This window comes from Lacerta agilis, chromosome 13, assembly GCF_009819535.1.
Source record: "Lacerta agilis isolate rLacAgi1 chromosome 13, rLacAgi1.pri, whole genome shotgun sequence".
NCBI classification, from domain to species: domain Eukaryota; kingdom Metazoa; phylum Chordata; class Lepidosauria; order Squamata; family Lacertidae; genus Lacerta; species Lacerta agilis.
The window spans coordinates 52,222,845-52,232,467 of record NC_046324.1 but is presented as its reverse complement, the minus strand read 5'-3'; positions in this window follow the sequence as shown (position 1 = coordinate 52,232,467).

The following is a 9,623-nucleotide window of genomic DNA, read 5'->3' as shown; positions in this document are numbered from 1 at the left end:
GGTGAAGGTGTCTTCTTCTGTTTGTCCCCGTGTCAGTTTCAGGTTACTGGTTAGTTTTTCTAGTAGGGCTGTCTCCCATACTACTTGGTACCATTGGTCCATGTTTACTCCTGACAGGTCTCTCCAGTGTCTGGTTATGATGTTTCTGGCTGCTGAGAGTAGATGGATTATGAGTTCTTTGTGTTGTAAGTGGGCATTGTTGTCTTGGAAGATGTTTAGTAAGACCAATTCTGGGGTGGTTTCTAGCACTTGCTTGGTTATTTTACATATTTCTCGTATGGTTGTTGTCCAGAATGGTTGGATTTTGGGGCACTCCCACCACATGTGGAAGTATGTGCCTGTGGAGGTGCACCCTCTCCAGCATTTTGGTGAGGTTCCTGGGTGTATTGGCACTAATTTTCTTAGCGTTAGATACCACCTGTAGGTTAGTTTTAGGGTGAGTTCTCTTCTTTTCATTGATATGGATTTAAAGGGGGATTTAGACCACATTTTGGTCCATTGCATGGGGTTGATTTCATATCCTATGTCATCCTCCCATTGTTTTTTGATTGTGTCTAGGGAGCTCGTGGGATTCTTGAGTAGTATTTTCTATATATTGCGGATACCATTCCTCTGCCGTTGGACTTCCAGTTTTTATATCTGGGTCATATTTTCAAAAGATAAACTCATTGTTCAGAAAATGCCTTTGGGGCTCACCAACACCAAGAATATCCTGGCAGAGCAGTTATACTTTTTTGTACAGTACTTGGAAAGGAACAGTAGTGTTATAAGAAAAAAAAACTGCTCCTTTTCCCCTTATGGGGTACCCAAGAGCCCGTATAGAGTCCTTATGTAGGTTCTCTGTGGGTAGGAGAAAATAACAGAGGAGAAGAAGAAGAGGAGGAGGAGGAGGAGGAGGAGTTTGGATTTGATATCCCACTTTATCACTACCCAAAGGAGTCTCAAAGCGGCTCACATTCTCCTTTCCCTTCCTCCCCCACAACAAACACTCTGTGAGGTGAGTGGGGCTGAGAGACTTCAGAGAAGCGTGACTGGCCCAAGGTCACCCAGCAGCTGCACGTGGAGGAGCGGGGAATTGAACCTGGTTCCCCAGATTACGAGTCCACCGCTCTTAACCACTACACCACAGAGGCCAAGCAAAGAATATTGAGAAACAAAGCAGCTAGTAAGCCTGAACTTTATTAAACTGTTGAAACAGGGTCCCCCCCTCACCACACACAGGAGGAGGAACCTAGAACAATGGTGTGCAAGCCCATATATAGACTTTTGAAATTGCCCACCCTGTAGCCCAAGACCACCACCCCCCCAAAAAAAAAAAACATCTTACATACATTGCAGAAGGAGGTGGTCTACAGCAGAAATCCTGTCTGCCAGGATACGTGATAATGGTCTACTTTTAGAAGACATCTCAAGGCAGCCCTGTTTAGGGAGGTTTAAAATGTTTGATGGTTTATTGTGCTTTTAATCTGTTGGGAGCCGCCCAGAGTGGCCGGGGAAACCCACCCTGATGGGCAGGGTATAAATAATAAATATATGATTGTGATTGTGATTATTACCTGGGCAGTTTGGCCATTCTTTCTGGTGGTTAATACTTTAGTTCTTGAATGCAGGTCACAGGTTCACCCTATTCATACACAAATATGTCCATAAACATGGGATTTAGGGGCAAAGAGAGGGTTTCCCATGTCCTTCCTCCTTGCAAAGAAATATTTGTGGTCAATTTTGGAGAGTCAAAATGGCTTCAGGATTGCTCTCCTGTACTATTTCAGACACGTGGATTATATACTTATGTGTGTGTTTGCATTCTACATTTATGAGCATTTAATTTATATTTGAGACCTTAGAATTCTTTGAACAGTGGGCTAAAAGCCCAGGAAATGTCCATTTAAAGAATGCTGCTTTCTTTGATTCATCTCAAACAGAGGCCTTTCCCAGTATTTTAATTATGGTGAATGTGTATAACCCCCCCCCTTCTCTGCTTCTACCTGACTAAAAAGCCCTAGGCCCCTCCTTTACCAGCTCTTAATACACGCATCCATGCAAAATGAAGAAATATGGGTATCTACGCAGCTAGGATCCAAACAGAGGCCCGTGTGGTTCATTCCCACGGAGAAAGACACTGTCAGTTGAATATTTTAAGAATCAGATGCTGAACAAATCAGATCCCCATCTGAAAGGGTCGGCTGCCACCTCCTGTTGAGGAAGGGAAGGGACAGCCCTTCAGGCTGCCAAACCAGGGAAATCCCACCAGCTGAAAGGCAAAACTTTACTCTCCCTCCTGAAGGCTCTGAATTGCAAAGGGGGGTGGGGCGTGGGGGGCTGAACAGGTGGCTAATATGTGCCTAATTGCCAAGGTCACAAATAACCCACATCATATTATATCGAAGATGGTGTTATAGGAATTGTAAGGTCTTAAAGGCAAAGGCAATGGTAAAGGAATCCCGACCCCTGACCATTAGGTCCAGTCGCGGACGACTCTGGCCACGTGGCCCCGAAGCTGTATGCCGGCTCCCTCGGCCAGTAAAGCGAGACGAGTGCCGCAACTCCAGAGTCTTCCGCGACTGGACCTTATGGTCAGGGGTCCCTTTACCTTTTAAAATCTGGCACTGCGTTATTGCCTAGGACTGGCTTTGGTTTTAACCTTTTGCGTATACTGTATTTTATAAAGGGCTACAACCTCCCTTAATCAAGGTGACTTGTTCATCAATCTGAAGCGGTTTCTTTGCGTGCCCCTTTCCCCTTGCCCGTCAAAGACCCCTCCCCGGCCATAAGGCAGGCATAGGCAAACTCAGCCCTCCAGGTGTTTTGGGACTACAGCTCCCATCATCCCTAGCTAACAGGGGTGGTGGGAATTGTAGTCTCAAAACATCTGCAGGGCCGAGTTTGGCCATGCCTGCCAAAAGGGAAGGCGGCATCTGGAGGCGAAGGGAGGCGAGAGCTGCAGATGTGGGAGACCCTCTGCTTTCTGATTTGGGGGTCCCCCATGCAGAAACTGAACAGCCCCCAGGCCCCCTCCCCCTGCAGCCCTGGGGCTCCCCCTTCTCCCCGCTGCCACCCGGTGGCCAAAGGGAGAGGAGGCTCCCCGCCGGATCTCGGGAGGCGCCGGCCAGGCAGCACTTGCAGAGGAGAGAGACCAAGGCCGAAAGGGGCGGGGAGGAGGGAGGGGCTTTGGCTCTGGAGGACCCGCCCCTCCCCGCCTTTCTTTCCCGTCCCCTCTAGGAGTCCAGCCCGGCTCGTGTTAACCCTTGGCAAGCCAGGCACGTCCAGTTCACCCCTCGGAGCCTCCCAAGCAGCCGCGGAGTCACGTGTCCCGCGCCCCCCCCCCAGAAGGTTCATGGGGGGGACGGGACCCTCCCTTGGCCAGAAACAGGAGTGCAAAGGGGAAGCCCCGGGAGTGGGAAGGGACGGGTTCCCCCAGGGCCATCTAGTCCAGCCCCCTCCTCGAAAACATCCCAGGCAACCTTCCTCTGAGCACACGCAGAGCGCGCCTCGGAGCCTCCTCCTGGGCCGGAGGATGGCAGGCAGCGAGCCCGGCAGACCTGCTCCCGCCCGGCCCGGTGAGGCTCCAGCGCCGCCAGTCCCCCGCCCGCCCCAAGAGCCCACCAGCCCGACCCCTCCGCTCGCCAAGATGCGCGTGCGCGGCGGGGACCGGCGCGCTCCCGACTCCGCCGCGGGCACAGCAGGGGGGGGAGAGACGGTCACTCCCACGCAGTCCCCCCCCCACCCCGAATGGTGAGGGCGCCCCTTCGCCCCCGGGATTAGAACTCCGAAGGCATCGCGATGGCCCCTCGCCCCGGCTACAGCCTTCGCCTCGGCCAGGAATTTCTCCAGCCCTCTTGGAAAGCCACCCCGGGGGTGATGGGCTCTCTTGGGCAGAAGGACCTGAGCACAGTCTGCCTGCCGGGTCTGGCCAGCGGGGGCCCATCGAGTCCAGCATCCCGGGGTTCCCACGGGGGTCCGCCAGCCCATGCCTCACTAGTAGGGGGGGGGCTGAAAATAACGCCCATCTGTTTCACATCTGGCAACCAATGTGACCCTTTGGCTTCACAAATGTTCATGGTCCTCTAGCGCAGGCATGCCCAAAGTCCGTTTCGGGGGTCTAATCTGGCCCACCGGTCAGTTTAATCCATCTCCTGCGGGAGTTTATTTCCTGGGGTAAAATCCTTAAAAAAAAAACTTCAACAACTTTGGGGTAACATCATTTAAAAAAAAAACCCCAACAACTTCAATCCTAAAAAAAAAAAAGCTCAACAAGTTTGGTTGGCCCTTTGTTCAGTCCCTTCGCTTCCTCAGATCTGGCCCTCTTTGAGAAAAGTTTGGACACCACTGCTCTAGCGGCTCTGGTGGCTCATTGACCAGAAGGAATGTATTTAGCGATAAACCGGGTTCGCGTCCCCGCTCCTCCACATGCGGCTGCTGGGTGACCTTGGGGGGCTAGTCACACTTCTCTGAAGTCTCTCAGCCCCACTCACCTCACAGAGGAAGGGAAAGGAGAATGTGAGCCGCTTGGAGACTCCTTCGGGTAGTGATGAAGCGGGATATCAAATCCAAACTCTTCTCTTCTTCTTCTTCTCATAACCCGCCTACTCTCAGCAGCCAGAAGCTTCGCAGCCAGACACTGAAGAGACCTGTCAGGAGTAAGCAGGGACCAATGGTACCAAACAGTAAGGGAAACAGCCTTATTAGAAAAACTAACTAATAAGCTGAAACTGACATGGGGACAAATGGAAGAAGGCGCCTCCCCTTTATCACACACACAGCCCAACCAGACAACGACAAGAATCCGCCAACGGCACACGAGTCAGTTTGGCTAACCTGATTCAAAAATACACACACACGCTGCTCACACACAAAAGCAAATCTCACTACAGCAATCCCACCACCCCCTAGGCAACCCCCCCCCCTCTCTCGCCACCAAGGAAACACAACGAGCGAATAGTAAGAGAACCCACACAAGTGACGCTGACACAAAACCCCACACATATACTGAGTAGAAGAATAGAAGCATGGCCACCCCACCCCACTCACCATTCCCCCTCCCCCTCTTCCCCCCTTTTTTCCTAACCTAACATTGTACAGTATGTAACACTAACGTCTCACAACAAATGAAACTGAATGGTAGAAAACGCAGCTTGAAAAAAGAGACAACGCATGTGTTTATGTACACTAAGAAATCTTTAATAAAAATATTTATATATAAAAAAAGGATGGGCTGCCCCTGCTGCCCTGAGTCTGAGCCGAAAAGGCCATACATGCCATCGTCAGAGAAGTTAAATAAGGCATGGAAATACAATGAACAATCATAGAATGGTGGAATGGAAGGAACCCAAAGGCCATCTAGTCCAACCCCCTGCAAGCCAGGAATCTCAACTCAAGCATCCATGGCCATATCTATGAATAAGTACACACATAATATTCTGGTGTTTCCTTTATTGCCTGCTTATTTGAAAATTTAATTTAAAATATCCTTAAATAGTGCCTAAGAAAGCATTCAAACATTCAGTAAAGGCTGTCCCGCATTCAGTCATTAATCCTCGGTCTAAAATGTTGTCTGAAAAGATTAGTTACTTGTAACGGGTGCAAAGAACACAATAAACAGATCCGTCACCCAACGTCTTTGGAGGAGGGAGAGAATTTGGATGTTCTGAATGTGGATGTTTGGGGGTGCCTGCGAGGTGCTCATTCTTCCTCCTCCTCCTCCTCCTCCTCCTCCTCCTGTTCTCCCACCTCCAGCTCCCTGGGGGGCACCTGGATGCCCAGTATGGCCTCCACCCGCCAGAGTCTGCTCCGCACTTTCTGCAGCTGCGCCCTCAGCTCCCGGAGGGACCTCAGGCATTCCTGGCACGTCCGAAGGTCCCTTTTCCCTGCAGGGGAAGAGAGAAGAAGGTGATGGACGGGTGGATGAGGGCCCCTCCTTGTCCTGGGTCCCCTGGCCCCTTCCCAGGTTGGGAGGCCAACTGCTGTGCTTTTGCAGTTGCTGTGGGTCGCTGTGATTTCAATGGGTTTTAGGGAATCCGTGGGCATTGAACTTTGAATCATGGAATGTCTGGGACGAGATGGATTTCTGGGGGCTGCACCTCTGGCTGAAAGGGATGCCCTGCGGGGTCTGCATGCTGAAGGGAGGAAAGCAGACAGTTTGGGGAATCAGTTGGAGTGTTAATGCTGGGAGCCCCTCTGTCTTCTTCTCAGCCTGAATATACATGAAAATAGGCCTTAGATCACAGGGCATGCCACCAGTTTCCAGTAGAACTTCATCCCAAGGAAGCCAGGCCCAAGAAAGAGACTGGGGTATTGGCAATGATGGGATAGTTAGAAAAATGAGCTATGATATACTGTACTTTTCCGTGTATAACACGACCCCTTGCATAAGACACCCCCTATTGGGGAGGACTCCAAATTAAGAAAATGGCCCGCAGTTGTTGAGCTTTTTTTGGAGGAGGTGCCACTCGCTAACAATCCCCCGCGTCTGCAAAACACCAACAGCAGAAGGCAAATCAACAACAGCCTTTGCTGCAGCCACCAATCACACACCATATCGCCAATGACAATCATCCATCAGCACTACCCACTAGCTGTGTATAAGACGCCCCCAGTTTTTTGGCATTATTTTAGAGAGAAAAAACCTCATCTTATACACGAAAAAGTACAGTAGCTATTAACAGGTGCCATTAAGGTAAGACGGGGAATATGCAGGAGAAATGATTTTGAGGAGATATGGAGAGTGTTTGTAGAATTTGTACTGTTAAAACGGAAAGGGGTCAAACCATCGCAAGAGGTGTTGAAATTTTTGGAGGTTGGATAGTTACAATGGAATGGTCTCAGTGGTGGGGTGCACATTTTTATTCTTATTTATGTATGATTATTACTTTGTCAAAGTAAAGAAAAAAGAAAAATGTGCTATGGGGACAATGAGTCTAGTGAGATAGCTTGCCAAGGAAGGTGTCAATGATCTGAAAGACCATCTCCATTGCTAGGACTTCCTCGGGGGGTGAAGTTCTGCAGGGGTGAGGCGGTCTTCCATGGTAGTTCCACTCACCCTCAGAAGCATGGGGGACTGTGGCCCAGAGGGCAAAGAAAGAGGGGAGACAGGGCCTTCTCTGTGGCAGCCCCCACACTGTGGAACTTGCTCCCTATGGAGAGGCACCTTGCACCTTCGTTGTGGAAGGTTTAATCTCTTTCACCTTAGCCTTTGCCATTTCTGTGGGACAACTTTGGCAGAAATGTATGCTGTTCTCCATTGGGAAGAGTTTGATCTGCACGGCAGGGGTTGGACTGGATGAGCCCCTGGGTTCCTTTCTGATTCTATGATTCTACACCTGTTTTTTATAACTGTATATTACAGCACTGTCACCGACCCTGGGGCTTATTTATAAGGCATCTTGTCAACGGAATCGAAGGGAAGAGCCACAGGGGAGAGGTTTCCTGTCTGGTACTTACGCTCCTGCAGCTGGTGGGCCTCAGTTTCCAGCAAGGTCTCCAACGCTTCTTGCAGGACCCTGATATCTGGCTGGAGGAGGGGCGGGGAGGGGGGAGGCGGGGAAAGCGGGTGGGGCGGGAGGGAGAAGCTGGAGGTGGTGGGGGTGATGGAGACCACCTCCCCAGAGCCGGAGGTGGAAGGCGACTCCAAAGTGGGCTTCACAGAAGACAGGCTTGTGCTTGGGAAGCTTTGGCAGGCACCTGCAAGAAACAGGAGGGTGGGGGGGGGGGTGGAAAGCATAAATTTGGCAGGCATGAAAGGCCAGCAGCCCCCACCATCCACCCGCTTGCCCCCCCCCTCCCCTGTTTATCATTTTAAGCTGATTTCATGCCACAAGAGGAACTTGGAGAGCAGCAAGATAGAAAGGAATGTGGGCATTTCACCAGAGCCTAGCCAAGGATGTGTTACGGTAAGTATTTTTAAATTGTACATTGAAATGGAAAATAGCTCTGTATGTGTATTGCTAAAGGTTTAACATTGGAAAATTCCATTGAGGTCAACTAGAGCTCTCAGATTGCCTAACAGGTTAATGGTTAGCAGCTGATGTACCTCAGGTTACATGCGCTTCAGGTTACAGGCTCCGCTAACCCAGAAATAACGCTTCAGGTTAAGAACTTTGCTTCAGGATAAGAACAGAAATTGTGCTCTGGCCATAGCTGTCAACCCTCCCTGCTGTTTCCCAATGCTATAATAAGGGAATTTCCCGCAAAAAAGGGAAAGGTTGACAGCTATGGCGGCGCAGCGGCAGCAGGAGGCCCCATTAGCTAAAGTGGTGCTTCAGGTTAAGAACAGTTTCAGGTTAAGAATGGACCTCCAGAACGAATTAAGTTCTTAACCCGAGGTACCACTGTGTGGTACCTCAGGTTACAAATGCTTCGGGTTACGTGTTTTCAGGTTGCAGACCGTGGGAAACCCTGAAGTACCGGAAAGGGATACTTCCAGGTTTTGCCGCTCGCGCATGCACAGAAGCGTTAAATTGCACTTTGTGCATGTGCAGAAGCGCCAAATTGCTTCACACATGTGTGCAGACGCAGTGCTGCAGGTTATGAATGCTGCGGGTTGCAGGTGTGCCTCTGTCATGGATTACATCCGTAACCCAAGGTTCCACTGTATTTCTGCTGCTCTGACATGAGGTGTTTAACATAATCACCTGAGAAAGGTATTCTGTTACAAATCTCCATTTCAGGTGTGTGAGTTAGTCTTTGTTCTCATGCCACCGGAGAAAAAGGGTGTGCTTCATCTCTCTCCAGGAACACAGCCGCCTGCTAAAGTAGTCCGTGTGTTGGAAAAACAGAGCGTTGTTTTCAGTTCCAGGTGAAGTAACTTCCTATTTCTAAGATGTTCCTATGCTTTTTTGTCTGTTTTGAACAAGTTCTGTTAGTAAAGCTTTGGGACCATATTTTTGGACTGGACAGTTTTTATTTCAACGAGAGCCTGTTTTTGTTCATCCTATTTATTGGTGTGTCAAAATGTGCGCACCACTTGGATTGTAATAAACCTTATAAGTGATTTGCCCAAAAAAAAAAAACACCCAAAAATGAAGCTACAATGTTAACATTATAAATCAAGACGGTTCAAATCCATTTGGCAGATAACTGGAACCCGCAGCAACTTCCCAAGAGGCGCACCAGGGCTGCTGGATTGACGCTGCAGGCGGACCTCCGTGCGGATGAGCCTCCTCCGGGTGCGGCAGATCTGGAGGCTGGCGGCCCGCAGGGAGCGCGGGAACTGATGGCAAGCGCTGTGGATCTTCACTTCTGAAATTGGGGAGGGTGAAGGAGAGGAAAGGGATCAGGCCCCTGGCAAGTGGATTCCCCGGCTGGGAGCTGCCCCTGCCCAAGACTTACCTGCCTGAAGGTACTGGCCCTGCATCTCCTTGAGGACCTGCAGGTGCTTCTGCAGAAGCAACAGGGAGCCCCTGGTGGGGTCCAGGAGGGTCTCCGCAGGGGGGCTGGCCAGGAGCACCTTGACTTCCTGCTGTTGGGGCTCTGGATCTGGGGCAGGAGGAGGCGCAGGAGCAGCAGGGAGGGTTTCTGCAGGAGGCAAGAAAAGTGACTAGCAAGAAAGAGCAGGTGACAGCTAGCCCAGTTGGCTAAGGCCCGGACCTGCCTCCTGTGCAGCAGCCAGGGGTCAGGCTGGGGAGGGG